The sequence below is a fragment of the Cyanistes caeruleus genome, chromosome 3, assembly GCF_971803275.1.
Source record: "Cyanistes caeruleus chromosome 3, bCyaCae1.hap1.1, whole genome shotgun sequence".
Classification (NCBI taxonomy): Eukaryota; Metazoa; Chordata; class Aves; order Passeriformes; family Paridae; genus Cyanistes; species Cyanistes caeruleus.
In genome coordinates, this window is record NC_141703.1 from 13,958,379 (window position 1) to 13,979,775 (window position 21,397).

The window sequence follows — 21,397 nt, forward strand, 5'->3', positions numbered from 1 at the left end:
AAAAAAGAGAACTTTTTACAGCAAGGCTAAGTAACTGCTAGAATAACTTTATCTAGAAGTTTTATAGATTATTCTTTTCCTTGAAAAATCCTTTTAAATCTAGATATGATACAGCACAATGAACTCTTACTGCTTTAATGAAGGAATTAAACAGTGAAATGTTGTGGTCTGTGAAGTGAGACTCTAAAGATATCCCTTCTGGCCTAAAAAGCTATTTAATGGGCCCAATGCAGCACTGGATCTCAACCTCAGTCTTGCAAAATCTGCATTTCAAAAAGGGCTATGCAGCCTTTCCCATCTCCAATACAATTACTGTCAATCACTTGGTTCTATCTTCCTCACATTATGTTCCTTTAATAAGGTTTTTGATCTGAAAATGTGCTCAGTGAACTCACTTTCTGTGAGCTGGACATGTTATATAGAAAAGTAGATAAGGGAGCTGGAGAAGCAGAATCTGCTGGAGCTGAAGGTCGTGACTGCAAGGTATGGCACAGGGCTTAACTCTGAGGTAGTTTGCTACCAATTCTCTACTGGGTTGGTTTTTTTTGTTTTGGTTTTTTGGTTTTTTTTTGTTTTTTTTTGTTTTTTTGCACCATTATGGACCAGAAAACCTTTAGTAAGCCAAATATAAATCTATTAAATTTTGACAGAAGAAAATTAATACTTCTCTTTAACTCCAGTCAACAAATACAAATCCTTGTGTTAGCAATCTAGTTTGTCTTTGCTTTTCAGACTGGGAGGAATTTGAATTTGTGCTTTGCACCATTCTCTGGAGGATGCTCTGTTGATAGCTAAAATGATAGGATATGAGGCTTTGCCAAAACTGTGGTATTTAATGTCCATCTCTCCCTGGCCCTTCCCCCTAGCTCTGTATCTTCAGTGCCACTGCTTATGTGAATTTGTCTCTCATTCTCTTTCTTGCTCAGACCTTATCAAGGCTGAATAAGATCTTTGCCACACTGAATTTCTCATTCCATCAGTTAAATATGTTTCTCCTTTGAATAACTTTGCCTTTGGCAGAACTGCAGTGTTTCTGTTAAAAATCTCAGAATTACAATTCTATAATGTCTACTTTGTTTCAGAGGTGTTCCCATATATAAATGCATTTAAAATAAGATTTTATAGAAGAAAAAAACCTGTAGTACTTAAGATTTAGGTTTTTTCACTAGTCCCAACAATTTCTCTTTGGCAGAATGGCAATATCAGTCATCCAACACTGACCTGCACAATTAAAGGGCTTTGAAAAAACCTCATCTAGAAATCAGACCTTTTGCATAGTGACTTTCAGATGACACTGCATCATGTCTTCTGGAGGGGCTGCTTCTGCATGGGAGTGAAGGGAAAACTCTTCATCTTTCCTTCCTAGCTCACTTGCTTGGTGTGTTCCTGGTTGTCTTGGTCTAGTCCAGCCCATCTCACCTCCTGGCTGCTGGAGGCCAAGCCAGGGTTTCAGTTCCTCACTGCTTCTACTCCAGAGTGACGAGGCGGAGAATTTCCTAAATATGGTACTTTTCCTACACTTCTGTTCCTAGGGGTCCTCTTTTTCCTTGCCAGAATGGCTTTTGACCTACCTCTCCCAGCCAAAACATTGGTGAAATGTGATGAATCCCTCACACTTACTCCTTGGTGTCAGCTTTGAAACAGACAGTGGTGCTGATAAATTAAATCTGCCATGATGTTGTGGGGGTATGAATAATTTAGATTTTGGAGTGTTTTTTTAGTAAAGAAGGGCTTATGTTTCTACACTTCATGAGTGTAATACTGACAAATCATATAAAATAACATTGTGCAACTGAGAATAAAATTAGGAGATGTCATGTGTTCCTTTTATAATAATGTATAAAAATTTCATAGAGAAGATGAATGAAGTAAGAGAACAGAGTTAAGGTGTCCACTGTGGTAAGAAAGCAGTGAAGCTTCCCAGAGTCTGCAAACTCTTGAATTAAATATATACTGTATATATATATATATATATATATGAAAATAAAAAATATATTTATATTTAATATATAGAATATTAAATATACTTATAATAATATGTAATAACATATTATATTATATTATATTATATTATATTATATTATATTATATTATTAATTATATTATATTATATTACAAATATATTCAATATGTCATATGTGTGATATATAATATAATATATTCTATTATATTTTATTATATATAATAGTAATAGTATACATATAATACATGTATAATAAAATATATTTATAATACATATATATTTATATATTTTACTGTACTAAAAGAAAGTGTAGTGGTTGCACATTAGCTTTGCAGAGTGATAAAAATTGCACCATTAATGCCATCTTTGCTTTTAGATTTGTAACTGCTTCTTGTTCTATCAAAGCATAACCTCATTTTCACTCCTGCTTGCTTTATCAAACCAGCTTGATTTTAGGAGAGGATCTTAGCTTGTCTATTTAGCTTGCATATTATTTGCAAACATTTCTAGTAACATGGGAGTCATCTACACTAATCTTGATGTCTGAGCCTAAGTCTATCACCCTCCATTTATAGGCAATGAAGTGAACAGACAACTCCAGACGGCAATGCCTCTTATGATAAGTCAGCTCAGATAAGGAAGATTAATTGCTCTTTTCAGGTGCTCTTTTCAATTATTGGCTAGGGAAAAAAAAGAATAGCCTAGGCTTAAATCTTTCATTGTTTCTTTCTTTGTGTTTTTTAGCACCTCAAGTAAAGAAGATAACCCCATATTTTGTCATGGGTCAATGGAACAGCTTTTGGGTCATGTTAATTTTTATCAGATAAGGTTAATTTGTATCATTGCAGCTATTTGTGGTAATGTGCTAGTTTTGCCAAAGAAGTTCAGGGAAGGGAAAGGAAAGGAGAAAAACCTTGAAGTGACCTAATGTTGTGTTTCCTGATTTGCTTGGAGATCCCTCAGAGGAGCAGTAGCAGTTCTTTACATACAGAAGAGGGTTCAGTGGGTCAACAGAGACTACTGTGAGAGACGGAGGGAATCAGTGAAGAACTCGAAGGGCAGGTGCAGTATAGAACAGTGTATAGCTATTTAAAGAACAGGGATAGAGATGACAGAGCCAGTCTTCCTGGTGGACTCAAAACATGGCAAGAGATAAATGGGTGCACTGAAGCAGGGCTCAGATTAGATGTGAGAGGAAGCCTTATCTCTGGGTGGGTGGTGCCCTCTTTGCCTGTCGGAGTACTCAAGACTGAGCAAGACAAAAACATGGCAAAGCTGAGCTGGTGCTGGGAGCACTCCTGCTTTGGGCAGGAGGCTGCTCTGGGTGACCACTGTAGGTGTCTTCCAGCCAGTATCCTTGTGACTTTCTTCTCTTTACTCTAAGGAAAGCAGTCTCTTCTTATGGAGTTCAATCCTCAAAATCTGGTGCCTGACCCCAGTGTCCTCTTCCCAGCCCTGCTGTGCTTCTCACCCTGCGAACTCCTGAGGCATCTGTGCAATATGTGGGTGTGCTCCTGTGTTCCCAGCTCATGGGCCATTGGCAAAATGCCCCTAATAGCACTGTAGGATTCCATTTAGGACACTGCCCTGTGACACCTGTGCTCGAATCCCTGCTGTGATCAATACCAATCAAACACCTGGAATTAGATTTTCTATATGTAATGAAGGTGTGCTTTGAAGACTAGCCTATCATTTTTTTCTGGGGAAAAGTCAGAAACAGAAAGATCTTCTTAGGGTCTCAGTTTTCCTTAACTGAGGAACTGGTTAATAGGATAGGAACAACTTATGTTTTCTTATCTCTAAATACAAACTGTGATTGCAGAATCTTAATTTCCCATTGGAATTCTGAAACTGGGCAGTATCCCAATTATAAAATAAGATGTGTTGCAAGTCTGATCACTTTGAAACACTAACCACTTACAAATGTGGAGAATCTTGGATAAAAATTAGGGAAAACATAGATATATGGAAGTAGAAAGTGCTATTTTAGCATTGATTTTCATCATGAAAGGGCATCTTAAAATCTTCCATAGCTTGCATTGTCATCTTGATATTTTCTTCTGTATCATTATTGTCCACTTATTTTAGATGATATAAAAAAATGCACTTCTTTTGAATGTTATCACTTTAATCCTTCTTCACCTTGAGTTCACTGCAGGAAATTATATTTTTTTCCTGTTGAAGAAAATGCAAAATGATGACAGTGTTTTGATAGTACAGTCAGTTTATTTATTTAATTAGTTTTATTAGTGGTACAGTCTCTTGATTTCCAGGCTAAGCATAGTATAATGTATGTTTTAAAATACCAGTTCATTACACCTTGACTTATTAAAGAACTTTACTGAAAGAACCCTTGAATCTTTTTCTTCAATGGCTCATCAACCTTGTAGACTGTTCTGGTTCTTTGCCTTCAGAGGAGTTATTTTATATTTGGTCGATTTGAAACTGCATTTTGATTTTATTGATCTAGCCAGTGACTATACAACTTACAGACCCCTATCACTGTGCTGTGATACTGAACATTATGCTTTCTTTCCAGCAAATAAAGCCAGTAAAAATTTATGTACCTTTAAGGCAAATAGGAATCTTGCATTGGCGGTGTGCACTTAAAACACAAGAATAGTGAAAGTTTTCCCATTTAATTTCTTTTCCTGAGCTTTCTTAATGCAGTCTCATGTAATCTGTCTCTGTCACTCATAGTTTCTTATTTTGCTTTGTGATGATCCCCCTGGATGGGGAGATTCAGAAAGAGGAAAAATAGAACAAAGGTGGGATGAATTTACCTTTTGAAATGCCTGGAAGAATGTACTGGAGGATGGTAAAGGGAACCAGAGCCCTCACTGTATGATGCCAGGTTGATAGGTGGGAGAACAGGGCTACTATTCAGAAGAATCCCAGCAGTCTGGCCAAAATGACCAACAGCTGAGGCAGGATATTCCCAAATACCAGTGTAGGCTGGGGCAGCCTTTTGGAAGAGGAGTGTGGGTCCTGCTGGACAGCAGAGCAGTGTCCCTGGTGGCCATGGGGGCCACCACACACCGGCAGCTGTTAAAGGCTCATGAGGCTTCAGCTGAAGTCTTGTGCCTGTGGGTGCTCCAAATGAACTGGAGATGTGTTCCAGATGGCTGTGTAAACTGTGCTTTAATGCAGCAGTGTGGGGGTGAGCAAAACCTGCTGTGTGTGCAGAACGGCACCTGCTGGGGTGTGGCCCTAAACCACAGGAATCCTCAGTGGTCATTGCTGGAGAGTGACGGAGCAGGCAAGACAGCAACCTAGGAAAGTTGAGCAGAGAGGGTAAGTTCTAGATGTTCTGGTGTCTGAAGCACATTTTTATGAACTACATCTGACTCCTACAGCTCACAGATGCAAGGGGTGATGCAATCAGGAGACTTCTTTTAAAGGGGAAGGGAATTTTTTATTTCTAACAGGCTGTTGAAATCTGGATTTCAGATCAGGCTGATTTCCCCCAGAGGTCTTGATTTTTCTCCATAAACTACAGATGGTGTGTAGGACAACAGTTTCTAAATGGGGTGTCACATCTATGTTTAAAAAGCTAGGCAAGATGAATCTGGGTCAGTTCTGGGCTGAGTTTTGTCAGAAATATTGCAATCAAGATTAAAGCTCTGGAGAGTTTACATTCACTTTTCACTGTGTTCTCAATTGCACCCTTTTGGCACAGTCTGACTCACCACTAAACTTTTAAATGTCAGTCCCCAACTTGTTAAATCACATCTCTAACTCTTAAGTGGGGAAACTAATTTATTTTAAATAATTAAGCTTTAAATTTAGTTTTTCCTCCTCCAAAAACTGGAAAGCAGCAGACCGAGAAAGACTAGGTTTGTAACAGTTGATTGTGGCAAGTGCACAGTCTATCTGTGCTGAAGAGTAGCAGTAGTAAAGGTTATTCATCAAACATGCAAGATGAGACCCTATTTGCAGATGAAAATTAGCTAAAGATGTGAGGACAGCTACCTCAGCTATCAGTTACACCATAGGTTTGGGATTGCTGCTTCAGGGGCTGTATCCTCAACTGTCTGGCCCACTGATGGAGCTGAATTGAGGCACTGTCTTGCTTGGCACTTGCTGCTGCTTTTTACTTTGTTCTGGGGTCATCTGTCCTGTCTGCCCTGACACGTACTGTCACCTAGTGCCACCAGCACAGGAGTGCTGGAAGGTTATCTTCCTGAAGGGCTCAAGCCCACCAACACAGGGCTCCTGCTCTTCCAGCAGGCCAGGGGAGATTTGGTGGCTCTTCTAAGTGTGTTTGGTCTGTGGCTGAGCTGTCAGCTGTCCTGAACACTGTCTGGGAGGTGTTTGGCCCATCAGATCTTACTTCTGCTCATGGCTTTTGAGGAACCATGTTTCTGGTGCACTCGGGGATGTATAATCACTACAGCAAGCCTGCAGGCAGAGCTAAACAAAGTCAGACCAGCACCCTGAGTGTGTCCTGTCTGGGCTGTCCTGTTCCACCCAGCCTCTGTAACAGAGCTGTCCTTTCCTCCCCCAGTTCTCTTCTAGTGTCAGCAGGGTCCAGATCTAAAAGAAATAGAGGAGCTTGTTTTTAGCTGTACCCAGATTTGGGCATGCATTGGCTGGACTGCAAATTCTTGTGATCTCACTGAAGCCTTTCACAATTATCTGGTTTTGTGTTTTTCTACCCCCTGCAGTTCTGGTATGCTGTCAGTGTCTACAAATTCTAGCTTTCGTTAGAAAGTGCTTAACTATTACCAAACTGTGATGAAACTCTAGAAACCATGACCCAGCTACATATGTTATCTGCCAAACTAGATGATGACAGTTCATAAAATGTTTCTCTCAATATTTAAAAATAAAATGCTGATGATTCTTCATTGAGCATGTGATACAAGAAACAACTTAAGTGCTGAAAGATGTGTTTTTATTCTCAAAGCCACAAGTCTGTCTGGATCCTCTGCCTTAGAGTATAAAAGATTGTACTAGGCATATGAACCGAGGGCAGGCTAGGCTTTTCTAGCTCTGTTGTGCATGTCAGAGCCAATCTCATAGGAAAACATGGCACAGTGTCTCTGTGACTCCTGTTTCTCCAGTGGGAGGACTGTGACATAACTGGTAGAAGCAGAGTTAACAGGGAGGGTGGTAAAACACACATACCAGAAAGACTTGGAGCAGAACTACCCCCATGGAACAGGGATCTTCAAGGAGTCCAGGCTAGCGAAGGCCAAGAATTGCATGTGTTGTCCTTGGGGCGTACTGGCAAGAATGGATCCTGAACAGATAAGTGTGGGAAGCATATCTGTCCTGGTGTGGAGTAGTTTTCTCTTTTCCTGCAATATGTTTTTACTGGAAGGCTGTGTCCCTGATGAAAAGGGACAGAGGATGCTGAGGTCTGCCTAGGTTGGAAAGACCCTCTGGTCCCACCTGCACACTGCAATTACTGTTGTCTAGCCAGCATTCTGGGCTTGTCCATGGCACATACAGAGAATCTGGGTGAGATCTAAGTGAGGCTGCAGCTGGTGGCTGCACAGTTGACCCCCCAGTGACCTGTGCTGGTTCAGTGCCTGAAGCCATGCAACGTGGACTTGGATGAGGTGCTCTTGCTTGGGACACTTTGCAAGGGAAGCCTTTGGGTCATGCACGCCTGGTCAAGGAGCAGCATCAACTGATATGGGGCTTGGTGTGATGCTGTAGTGGGTTTCAGCATCTTTTGCAAGACCCAGTAAAGGGAAGAGTTTTCCGCATTGTGCAGGACTTCAGCCTGGAGAACAGAAAACACCTGTCAAACTCCATTTTCTGTTGCATATTCATAACTTGTTAGAGCAGGTCCCACTCCGTCACAGTGATGACCTTTGTGTGTTTTACATCTATTGTTCTTTGCTGCATACAGTACTGCCAGCTGCTGTAGTCCCTAATGAGGTTGTAGCTGTAGGAGGTTTTGTTTTAGCCCCAAAAGTAGAAAGACCTGACTGTTGAGCATAAAAGGATGTGTGTTTATTGCTGGCCTTGCTATGTAGCCTGAGTAGCCACAGAAAAGCACTATAGGATGTGTTCTGCCAGGAAGGGTTGCCAAAAAGGTTACGTTTTCCCAAGAAGTGGAAGATGGTTGAACTCACTTCTGTTTACTGAGTAAAGCCTTGTACAAACATCTGCCACATTCTAGCAAAATTTACAGCCTCTGAAATATCTAGCTTGCTGGAGCCTCAGAGGCTTACAGTGCTAAACTCATTGGAACAACTGCTAATGAGTTAATTACAGTGGATTCTTTAGTTAAAATTGCTGCCAGAGACTTGAATGTTTCAGATAACTCTCCTGGCAAGTGGGTTACACTGCTGGGCAGATCTTTGCTTGATTTATGACTCTTCCACAATCACATGGAACTACTGCCTGATTGTCCTGGGAATTCAGCTCTGGTTTTGTCTGTTTTATGAAAGTCATCTTTTGTTCTCAAGGGTTTTCATATGTGCTGTAATGATATCATTGCATATTGCATATTGCAATAATGATAAACCATTATCACAAACAGCTATTCTGTGATTCTTGTCTGAAAGGTGCCTTCCTGCATGGCAGCTCTTCCTGTGAAATATAGACAGCTATCCATCACCCATGAAATATCAGGCATTGAAAGACTTCCAAAGAAAAATGAAGCTAGTTCATATTCTCTGAGAGTTATTTGGTGCAAAATAACAAATATTTTGTCCTTTGGCCGGGAACAAAAATTTGTTGTGTAAATTTATAGTTGAATTCCTTTCTTGTTTCAGTATCTACTATCAAGTATCTACTTGATACTTGAAATGCATATTTAGAAATGATTTGTCTTGGCTTTTTATAGTTGCAGAGATTTGAGTCCAGAAATGTGTTGACTCTGGCTACTTTCTTATAAATAGCAAACATATGATCAAACCTCTTAAAACCACCACAAGCAATTCAGAAGCCAGGTTTCAACCTTATTTTGGCTGCTTTTCCACAGCAAAAATTGCAGCTGTTGGTGTTGAGCCCTTTGGAGACATTCTCAGACTTCCCAGACTCCTGCAGTAAAGCCTCTAGCTCCCCTGCCAGGTTTGTTTAAATGCTTTCAGTTAACTTTTTGATGGAGCTCAATGAATATCTTCTTTCCACCTTGGCTCAGCAAGAATAGCATTTCAATTTCTCTCCTGTCCAGTTAGGTGTACCTTTGACCTGAGGATTTAAGCATTAGTCAGGGTCTTACAAGTTTTTTCATTCAAAAAAGGAATTGATACAGAGCCTGCATTTTTTTTTTTTTTCACTACAAATCTGTTATTTCAAACACCTACAAAATTCCATTTCTTTGAATAGAGTAGGAGTGTAGTTTTGGTCATAATCTCACACCCCTTTCCAGGCTACACTATATCTGTAAAAGTTTTCATCTTACTTCCATTTCTATGGGCTTTCATTGTCTTTCTTTCATGTGTGTGTGCACAGGGCACATCTGCAGCCAGCACTACTGAGTTGCTTATAGTGTTCAATCCCTGAGCAAACCTGTCTATCTCATCTTCCTTATGACAGCTTCAGCTGGCTGTGTCTCAGCATAAGTCTGCTATTCATATGCTGAGCTGTTAAAATTCTTCCTGCCTTTGACACTTTGCTGCTGCTTAGAGAAATACTTCAGGTAATGGTGAATCAGGGAGAAGTAAAAACTTGTCTACAGAAGACATTGAACTGTCCCAGTCCCAATGAATTATGTCTTCCTTGTGTGTTTAGTTACGCTTCTTCTACAATAGGCCTTTTATTATGATTTCTGTAACAGGTTTCAGAAAGCCATGTGATACTTGTTTGAAGTGCTTGAAGTGTTTCAATCCAAAAGCTAGACTTAAAAGACTTGTGAGGATAAACTACATAGGTTTTTGAAATTGTTCTATAAATTGATTGTCTCTTAAACAGGCCAAAAAGAAGTGTAAATGTTTGACAGTTGTAGTTAAGTAATTTTTTAATGTAAAAGTTTGCTAGTGTTACCTGAAAATGGCAGATTAGGTAGATTAGATAGAGGAGTAAAAGAAATCCCTCAGAAAAATATCCTAGAATATTTGAAAAAGTTCTCCCCCAACCAGATTTCTGATGTTGCCTTCACATTCCTAGCTGGTTGGCCGAGTAGTTTGCAACTTCTACAAATGCTTGGACATTAAGGAGAAAAAAAACTTTCTCTTTTTCCTGCACACTGTACAGAAGAAAAACAAACAGAGGACAAGTGACGATGACCTCAAGCTGCACAAGGGAAAGTTTAGGTTTGACTAGGAAAGATTTCTTCACAGAAGAAGTTGTCAAACATTGGAATAAGGTTCCCAGGGGTGTGATGCAGAGTCACCATCCCTGGAGCTATGTACAATATGTGTAGATGTGGCACCTGGGGACAGGGTTTTGTGCAAAATTAACAGTAGGACTTGGCAGTGCAAAATTAACAGTTGGACTCAATCATCTGGCAAATCTTTTCCAATCTAAATAGTTCTATGATTCTGTGACCAGTTTTGTATTGTCTTTTGGCACCTGATTGGCGGTGCCCATGTACTGCAGCAGGCAGGGTGTCCCTGTGAAGCTGGTGAGCCTTCCCCTCCACTCAGCACTTGTGGGACACATCTGGGGTTCTGGGTTTAGTGCTGGGCTCCCCAGCACAAGAGAGACATGAATGTACTGGAGCAGGTCCAGTGAAAGGCCACAAAGGTTAAAAGACTGGAGCATTTGTCATATAAGGTGGGCCTAAAAGAGCTGGGACTGTACAGGCTGGAGAAGAGAAGAGTCAGGGGATCTTACCCACTGGCATAAATACCTGACTGGGTTGGGATGAGCAAAGTAAAGATGACAGAACCAGACTCTAGTGCCCAGTGACAAGACAAGAGGTAGTTGTCACAATTTGAAACACAGGAAGTTCAACTTAAACATTTTCTCAAAGGCTGATCAAACATCGGCACACATTGCCCAGAGAGGTTGTGAAATCTCTGTCCTTGGAGCAGATGTTCTCTTGTGCTGCCTTCCTTCCTCGGCGGGTATAGTAAGCTCTGTTTTATTTTGTTACTTTTGCAAAAACGATGCTGCAACCCCTGTGTCGGTACCAGTAAGGATTCACCTGCAGTTGGTGTTTGTGACATTTTGTAGTTCAGTCTAGCCACTGAAATATCTGCACTCATATTGAGCTGACAAGATTGAAAGGTATTTGTTTAGTGAAAAGGTCGTTTTTGGTATCTTTTCACTTATGCCATAAAAATAAAGCCAGTCCCTAACTAGGATGTCTTAGCTCTACCTTCGTGGGTTTTTTTCTGTTTTTCCTGCTTGTGTGTTTTTTTTTGTCAAAAGCCAGTTAATGAACTCAAGAGAAATATACACCAGTGGCTTAACTGAAGTGTTCTAATTAATGATTTCGGAAAAAAAGGTGGAACTGCCTAAAATTGTCTCATTACCTATGGAAACTGGCTGGGGTGGATAGTGGCTTAGCTCAGGTGACTTGTACAGAAGGCATAAACCTGAGAGCATGGGAGGAGGGATCCTGAAGGATGGGAACTAGGATGTTACTGGGATCATTCCATAACAAGCCATGTTTCTGGTTCTGGCTCTCAGTTGGTTCAGGACCTGTCACATATAAGGTCACGTCGCTGGTCTGTGTTTGCCATTGGACCCCTGTCCTCAGGTACCCCTATCTATTGTTAAGTTCACCATGGCCCTTGGTCTTTGGAGCTTGCCCCAGAACGTGTGGTATCTGCAGTTTGTTATTTTACCATCAAAAAAGTATTTCAGGCAATTCCATCGTTCCTGTCCCTCTGTTTTGCCACACTCACCTGGCCAGACCGGACTCAGAGTCACAGCGAGCTGTGACTGTGACAATTATCAATGTATTGTAATGTCCTGACAATTATGAAGCAAAATCCATTTTCACATTTGCTAGTAGGTCTTCCGAGCCACTGTTGCTATTTGCTTGACAAACACCAATAAATTAGCAATTTGGCAACTGCTATGTCACCTACATGATCTGTAGTCTCTTATACAATGCCTTGGTGGAAGCAGAAGGAAGTGGCATATTGTTTATCGCAGGAACCACAGTCCCCAATGTTTCATTACTTTAGCTGTGGCTGCTTCTCCACAGTCAGTGATGCACTGTTCATCATCAGCCTAGTGCCTAAGTTGCACTCACTGCTGATTCTACTCTACCATCATCACAAATTATTTTTTTTGTGGTAATATTATGAGGCAGTGTCTGTAGCAGGGGCTATAAAAGTGTTAAGATGGGAAGGAGGAAGCTGATTTATTGCCTTGAGCTCAGGGTTGTACAACAGGACTACAAAGCAAGCCTTGGATTCCTACTGGGGCTGGCTGGCATCTCCCTGTGTCAGGTTTGTAGTGTAAGCTCAAGCTCTGGGGCTTGTTCCCAGTCTCTAGTCTTCTCATGGAAAGAAAGATCAAGTGTGGCAGCCCAACGTGTCACAGTCTCCTCCAGGGCACGTGGCGCACCTTCCAGACAGTGCATGGGTGATCCTGGCTGGTGGCCTCACGTGCCTGGCACCTGCAGCTGAGGCCAGCAGGAGGCAGCTGGCATGGGCTGTGTGGCTCCCATCCCCAGCTGCAGCTCCCATCCATCCCCAGCTGCAGCTCCCATCCATCCCCAGCTGCAGCTCCCATCCATCCCCAGCTGCAGCTCCCATCCATCCCTAGCTGCAGCTCCTATCCATCCCCAGCTGCAGCTCCCATCCATCCCCAGCTGCAGCTCCCATCCATCCCCAGCTGCAGCTCCCATCCATCCCCAGCTGCATCTCCCATCCATCCCCAGCTGCAGCTCCCATCCATCCCCAGCTGCAGCTCTGTACTTTGTGCCCCAGCACAGGGAGAGGGCTAAGCATTTGCAGTTGGGCCACTTGTGTTAGTGTAACACCCTTTCAAAGTCTGCAAGCTTTTAGTCCTAATGTAATATTCAAGCATCTCAAGCCTGCCCCTAGGAAGGGCTCGGTGCCTGCCTTTCCCTGCAGAACCTACAGGTCTGGAAGGGATACAGCACTTATGGAAGCTGGACTGTGTGGGAACAGTTGGTCTTGCACTCCCATCACCCTAGTTTAGTATATTGTTCAGTAAATAATCACTGTGAACATAAAAGACTGCCACAATGCTATATGAGAAGATTTTCAAAGGTGAAAATGCTGCCAGTTGAAAGAAAGTGAGCTTCAGTTATGTAGAACTGAATCTGCAACAGGGTTTTTCTTACAGAGAATTTTTTTTTCTGTCAGTCTGGTAGTTTGAAATGTTCCAGATTTCATTTCAGGGAAACATTCATTAAGCAGTCATAGCTGGGTATCTGTTAGGTGGTTGGTGAAACAAAGTTTATTAACTGATCCGTATCCAGAAATTTTATTAAAATACAAGAATTTTATGTAATATTGTATTGCTCAGATACCAGATAAATCTAGCCCCAAACATTTTAATACAGGGCAAGTATTCAAAAATCATGGTTATTCTTTTAAGTGGAAATTTCCATAAGCATATTCAGCAGCTGCTATAAAAATAATGTGAAAATAGTAATTTGTGATTTTTGGTTAGGAAAAAAAGGAAAAATTGATACAACCTCTATCATTTCAGGAATTAGATATTTCTCAAAACTTTTTTTTTTTCTGTTTTCAATCTTCTTATACTGGTTTCCTATCATGAAATGAATTATTAGCTTGAGGATATAAGAGGAAGCTGGTAATATCACCTGTGCTGCTGCTGCAAATCAAATGTTCACGAGTAATGGCAAACAGCCCCACTGAAATGCAGGAGGACAAGGGAATTTGCTGGAATGTTGCTTTGCACTTTTATGACCACCAGCTTCCGTACAAAGCTGAGTACTGAATATTGCTAAGTGTCCTTTGTGAAAGTCACTTAAAAGAAATTGCAGAAAGTACAGAATGAAGCATCAACATTTAGAATTTTGAAAACTGTTAGTAAAGGGAATAAGAATGGATCCATCTGCTGGATCAGAGCCTTTACTTGTAAATGGACCCATTCAGCTATTTTCATGAATCCAGAAATGGATCTCAGTTCAAGGATTTCTTATGAAGCCTCTATTAGACATAAGAAGGGCTTTGAAAAATTATTTTTAGACAGTAAAGGACGGAAGTGATCAGCAGAATGATGGAGTCTGACCTCCTGCATAATCCTGCACCTCCTCCACAGCAGGACATGAGCTGCTTTTTGTAATGAGATGAAGTGAAGCCAAAATTTGGAGCAGTGGTTGTTGCGTCTGTTTGAGCGGCTGTGTTAGGCATATGCCTCCCTGGATTTGGAAACTGACCCCACAAAACTTAAGAGTAGTTAGACACATTAAATTTCTCTCCTAGGACAGCATAACAAACATTTCTAAACCTGACACACTCTGTGTGACACAGGAAAAACCCCACATTTAGTTTTATTGTAGATGTTACTGTGGGTCTCAGAACAGTTGTGGTGGGTGAGGGAGGAGCTTTGGTCAGAACTGTACAAACACAGCAGGCACTGAGATGCCCATGTTCTAAAGGCAGGCAAAAACACAATATTGAGATCCACAAACTAACTTTGGAATAGCTGGATCAGGCACTGGAAATAATAGAAATACTGCTAAAGCACTGAACTGCACTGCTGCTATTTTATATTACTGCTAAATGTGAAAGAGCACTAAAACATTTCAGGAGCTGGTAGAGACAGGAATCTATATATACAGCATGTTGTTAAGTAGAGGGGGAAAACAGAAAGGAAAATGATTTCCCCTTTTGCCATAACTTAGTCACAAACCTACACTTAAGAAAGTGACCTTAGTGCAATGTCAGGTTCCAGAAGGACTTGGACTGCAGCCAATGGAGAGATCACAGGAAGGTTTGGAAATAATTCTGGAGGGAGTGACTGGAATTTGCTGAGGAAAGGAAATCAATCCAGACTGCCACTTACAGGGAGATAAACAGAGCTCCTGTATGGGTACATCACTAAGGTTCCAAAATCCAAGAGAGAAAGACACCAGAGGCAGATAACTTTCATCCATAGAAAGGAAGGTGGTTCAAAAAAATTGCATATATTCGCACATACCTGGTGTGAAACAACAATGACAGTTTCTGAAGTGCATTGTGTTAAGGAGAGACTCCACAACTGTGGCAATCAACAAAGGTGGATCTGCCTTGTGGAGGAATTAACTGTGTTCCCTCCAGATTTCAGGGTGATGGAGGCTGGGTTAGTCACTGGCAGCAATGTGTCTGGATTCTCAGTTCTAGGGCTGGTGGACATTCAGTCACATTCACAGGAAGAAAAAGGAGACTGCTGCTCCCTGATGCTGCCACAGAGTACAGGAGTGGGTGTAGTTGCAGCAGCGGAGGCAGAGCCATGCTTGGCAACTTCTCTCCTGAGGTGTCAGGGAAGAGAGCCCGTGCTTCCAGATATGCTGAGAAAAGGGCAGAGTATGCAGATAATTGGTTAAATTCTTCTGTAGTCTATTTCTCAGCAGGTTAAAAAAAAATGGACTTTTTGCCTCCATAGATTTTACAAGTTCATTATTTTGTGGCTCATTCATATTCTGTTGTTGTACTGTATGCATTATTGTTGTGGAATGAATAGATCTAATGGGGACAGTTTTCTTACTATCATACAGCTGTAGAGAGCAGGGAAAAAAACAACATATGAAAGTATTATAATGAACCAATTTATGCAAACTTTGTTTTTGCACTAAAACTGAAGCAAGTTTTGTGTCACAGTCTGTTCTATTAAAAACATTCCAAGGCCTCCTTATGTACCTAAGCTCAAAATCGGCATCTGACTTCCAATTACATGACAGAGCAGTTTCCATCAGCACTATCAGGAAAGAAAGCATCTGCTTGACTCCTCTGCTGCTTTCAGCTGTGACTGTGGTACTGCTTCTCTTCTTTACTCTGTGATTAATTGCTTCTTCAGTGCACCCCTCAGAGAAATCCTTTTTCCTTCCCTCTCCACTTCCATTCCCTGCTAGTTTTCCTGGAACTTCCTCCTCTATCCCTTTGTTTTTCCATGCACAGTGAACTAATATGGTAGCTCAACTGTGATCCTTACCCTGACAACTTGCAGGTGTCTGTTGCTGTCTTATCTTCTTATTTCCAGGATAATATTTTCTGCCACCTGTGATTCTTTCAATGGGTGTCAAGTTCAAGACAGTTCACTTGTTTGTATACAAAACCTTTCTACTGCTTTCTTAAATGATCAAACACCACCACCACCATAGCACCCTCATAAATCAAGGTGAAAAACTGATCCAGAGCCTGTTCCCATCCCTCTTAAATTTTTATGCAAGACTGCCAACAAAAAAACTATTATGAAGCTGACCTCCCTTTATCAGAGCCAGAGTCTGTTAAATCTCTCTACATTTTCACAAATTACATCTCAAATTCTTCCAAAGAACAGACAAATTTGGAAGGACCATAGCTTTAACAGTCAGTGTTCTCCCAAGCTCCATTTTCAGGCAGAATTAATTTAAAGCACTGGAGGGGAACCTAGTAAATATTCGCTAGCAACTTTATTTTTTAATGATGTCTCCACAGTTTTACACCTTTGCTATTAAAGTTGTGCTAGTAATTAAGGAATTGTGCAAATTATTTAAGTAATTGAGTTAGTGAACTGAGGTTACTCTGCAGTTAATAAGGTTAAAATTTCTGGCTCTTGTATACAGTATTTAATCCTGTGAGTAGTCATTTTGAGGTCATTATTGCATGTACCAGTTCCTTAAGGTAGCTTTGATGCACATCTTTTTTCTTGAAATTACCTGCCCTTAAATCACAAAGTACTGTTCTAAGTGATGAAAAGCGTTGAGGTCTTTGTGTAACTTTCAGTTAAGTTTTGAATTATAGCAACACTTGAACAGGGGAGTTTTTCATTGGTTAAAATGTCACTGAAAACACACTTACACCATCAATGAGGTGAGTGAGGCTTAAGAAGACGTTATACTGTTGACCTGATGTCAGCTCTTGTGGGTTGAAGCTTTTTTTTTAATAGGAGTTTTGAGAGGATGGGATAGAAATCCATTTTGAAGATGAAATTGGTGGTTTAGCTATGGCTTTCCAACAGTGATTTCCTCTACCTGATCTGCTTTTAAAATCTTGTTATTTCAAATAATATAAATTGAAATTTGCTCAATGGCTTATTAAAAGAGTCAATAAAGGGCCACATCAGAGAGGAGAGACTTAAACAAGGAAGTCATGTCAGTTATCCAGCCTGTAAAGCATTTTCCACTGCAATGTATGGAGCAATGCAGACAGCAGGGAAAGACCCCCTTGCCTCTGGAATGTCAGTGAACACGATTCTACACCCCTCCCAGGAGTTTGTCCCTCTGTACTCAAGGCCACATCTCTAGTCAGAAACAGATATTTGAAAAGCCTTTTTTGCCTTGGGGCTTCTTTGTCCAAAAGCTGGAATAAGGCTTCCCACAGCAGAGGCTTCCCACAGCTGCTTGGGAATGAGACTGGCTCCTGCTTGGGACATTTTGTAATGGGTGTTGCAGCCTATTGCTTGTGCCTGTCCCCACACTAGATCCTGGTATGGACTTGTGAACTGATTTCCTGACCTCAGTCCTGATGCCTTATTACTTATTTAAGATTGTTCAGCCTGGAGGATACAGGAGACCTTATAGCAACAGGGAGCTTATAAAAAGAGGGAGAGGAATGTTGTACATGGGCACATGCTGATAGGACAAGAGTTAATGGTTTTAAAATGAAGGATGGTCGATTTAGATTAGATATAAGGAAGAAGTTTTTTATAATGAGAGTGATAAACATTCAAACAGATTGCTCAGAGATTCTCCATCAATGGAAATATTCATGATCAGTTTGCAGGTGTGTTGGACTTGATTTTTAAAAGATCCATTCCAACTCAAAGTATTATATGATTCTTTGATTATGGACTTGTCTGTTCTGGGATCTTACTTCACACAGTGTGGTGAGACTGAGCTCTTGCTGCTGCTACCATTGCCCTTGCCAGCTTTGTCACCATGCTTGGTTTGCAGCTTCCTCTCGCTCCTTCCTGACATAGTAGGACCAGAGAGCATTATACTACATCCAGATAAGATGCAATTATGGCAGCACTTCCCTCCAAATCCTGTGAGGCTGACAGGTACAACAATTTGCATCCTCTGAGGGCAGCTCATTGATAATGCTATTTTCAAGTCTGAAGAGTAGAGGAAGAAAATCAGAGACCCTGCCCTCTGAAAAGCTTTTTAAAGACCAAAGAAAAATCTACTTGTGGCTTGCTCAGGCATGACTTGATTTTTGCTTGATGGTTTCCATTAGTAGGTGATCCATCAGTGACTTTTCAAAACTGAATTTGGAAGTCTTTGTCAGGATGTTCTGTAAACCAAAAATCTAAGTAGCTTAAAAACATTAAAAAAATAAAAGAAGTAGCCATAGGCCCACCCCAGAAAATCATGGTAGAGGAGGGAAGGATAATTCTGCACTTGTGTGGCTTAAACACTTTGACTCCTCAGTCATCATGGACCATTCATCATGAGCCATCCAATGTTAGAAACAGACTTCTAAGCTTTGATCTCACTGAATTAATCTGTCCTAATGCCATTATCATGCACTATTCTTTGATGTGAGTAATATTCTGGGGTGGCAGAATAATAGTCTTCCACTTGTGAATTTGGATGGCACTGACACACAGGGCACAGGAGCTGCTGCCTTTGCAAGACTTCTGGCTTTGTTTCTCTCTTTACTGATTTGATTCCACTTAAATACTTAATTGCTGAGACCAACACAGAAACGCTGCTGGCTCTTTTCTCATTGAATTTTTGCAAGAAGTAAGCAGAGTCTGACAAGTTCTTGTGGGGAACAGCAGGGCATTAGGTGGGTATGTACTTAGCAGAAGTTACTTGCTGCTTTAGGTATGCAGGCACTATGTAAAAAGTTGGTACCTACTTGTCCACACAAAATTTGGAAGATTGTATGGCCCACTTCACCCTCCCAGGAAACCTGAAACTTCTGGTCACAAGAGCTCTGTGTGTTCATTCCTTTCCTCCATGTGGTGTGTGAAGAGGGGCTGGAGAATATGGGGGATCAGAAAGTAAAGGTGGCTTTACATACATACATTTACAAAAGTATACGAAGATGACACTCTGGCAGGAACAGCTCCATTTCAAGCGTGGCACTGAAGTACCATGACTGCCAAAAGGAAACTGAGAATCAAGCACTAGTGAAGTGTGTTCTAAGTGTGTGTCTTGGGTCAGTCATCGTGGTCATGCACCCACTCAGCCACACTCCCCAGTTACTGCTAAAATGGCTGGTACCCTTTCTCGCATTTTTAAATTATTTTTTGTATTCTAGAAATGATTCATGGGAGATCCTGCCATGGCTCGGTGCCTTAAATAGTAGCCATAAAAAAAGGACATGCAAAGATTGAATCCTTTGCTGGGAGATAAAAATCATGATCCATCAAATTAGAAATATGCTGGCAAAACATCTTGTTTTCTTGGTGTATGTGATAAGGCCATAGGCAGTTGCTTAATAATAACAACATAAGAGCATGAAAACTGTTGGAGATGTACCCTAATGTTTTGGCTGAGAAATATGATTCCCGCTTTCAAGTGTATCCTTCTTTTATTAGAGATAAATCTTTTTTCGCCAGAGAGATAAATGTACATGCATCTTTGTATGTACATTTGCATGACATACAGCATCTTTCCTGTAGAAAGTTAGAAGATTTTCTTTGCTATGTAGTACAGCATTTATTGCAGGATCTCCTTTTCTGTCATGTTTTTCATTGACTAATGTAAGGGTTTTGTGAAACTGTACATCACATGGATGTCATGTTGCCTGTGCTGTCCCTCTCCCTGCAAGCTAATCAACGTAGGTTGGAAAAAGTCAAAAGCCTTCAACAATCAAAATGTAAATAACTGAGGCTGACCAGAATAGTAGTTGTTGTACATGCTACGCACCAGGAGCAGGTATTGCTGTTTGAATATCTAAGTTTCCTTAGCAGGCATTTTAAGGCTATTAAAGGCACTCTATCAGTCCCCTGAATGTTTGTAGGTTGTTTTTTGATTTTTTTTTCTTTAAATTAATGATCTTCAATATTAGCATGTATCAGAATTAAAAAGTATGTATATATTTATATGTAAATGTTATATATATATATATATACAGCTTAAAAACACAGATTATTTTACACTATTACCATCCTGTCAGTCTTACTGAAGTGAATATAGCTGTGCTCCTCTACCATAGGCAAGAAGCTAGAGAAAGCAGCTTGATCTTGAAAAATTAAATCTTTTTTCTATGCAAAAATATGAGCATTAGAAGATAGCATTTCTTTTCTACTTTTGTTAAATGACCTTTCAAGTTCAGACTTAATCTATTGGCTGCTATGCTTAAAAGAAATAGTACCAAAATACACATGAAGCTGGTTGCATAAGCCACTTGTGCTTTTATGCTACAGACATTAGTCTTTCCTGTGGTTTGCTCAATTCTCTTAATAGATTTATAAAGATATATGGAGATAAATTCTTCACAGTGTGGGGATATTGATGAGTACAGTCAGCTTTATTCTTCAAGTCACAAGGGGCAAGAGTAGCGGTGCAGTACCGATCAGTAGTTCTTAATCTTCGTCCACAAATGGCAGTGTTCTGCTCACCAATTCACATTCAAGGAATCTTCTTGTCAATAAAAGTTCCCATTAAAAGTACCCTACTTCAGACAGCACATGGAACCAGAGGAAATAATTTTTTCACCACGAGTGTGACCAAACACTGGCACAAGATTGCTTAGGAAGGTTGTTGAGTCTCCATCCTTGCAGATAATCTAAAGTCATCTGGACAAGTTCCTTGGCATCCAGCCCTGGGTGGCCCTGCTTGAGCAGAGAAGATTGGCCAAGATAACCCCAAGAGGTCCCTTCCTACCTCAGCAATTCTGTGATTCTGTGGTTTTGTAACATTGAGAAAAGAAAAAAAGGCTTTTAAATTTGTTTCTGTTTCACTTCTAACTGAAATTTAGAAATGTGTGGGAGTGTGTGTGGAAGTGGAATGTCAGCATCATTGTTTTCTGGGTTTTAGAAAGGAAGGCAGAGAATTTTCTTGGCCATGTATAGCGAGATTTGGTTTTCACATTATGAAGGAAAATACTTAAATTCTGATTGGCATGGCCAGCATAAAGGCAACAGGGTGGATTGGTAGGCCAGGAGTGATTCAGGCCTCTGCAGAGCAGAAGCCCATGGGCCAGTGAGCTGAGTCCCTCTGGAGTGGTCACTGAGCCCAGCAGGAGCAGAGGGCCCTGCCACACCCAGTCCTGTGTTTCAGTTATTAGCTGAGTCCCAATCAAAGCATCTCATTAAACCTAGAGAGCATGCAGATCGGAAAATGCATCTACTCAGAGTGAAATTTGGCTAAAATTGGAAGGGTAATGGGAAGGATCTTGTAAAAATATATAAATACCCAGAGTCTTTGAGTAGTCAAAGGACTGTATTTTTACCTTTTCAGACAACAACTTTAGCAGCAAACTATACTCTGTACGTTAC

The 21,397-nt window shown here is 40.8% G+C and overlaps 1 long non-coding RNA gene across 3 annotated transcripts in view; it reads left to right on the top strand.

The window, feature by feature from the left end:
* LOC111922893 (uncharacterized) overlaps nucleotides 1-21,397 on the top strand; it is a 340,899-nt gene that overhangs the window by 33,960 nt on the left and 285,542 nt on the right. The window lies entirely within an intron of this gene.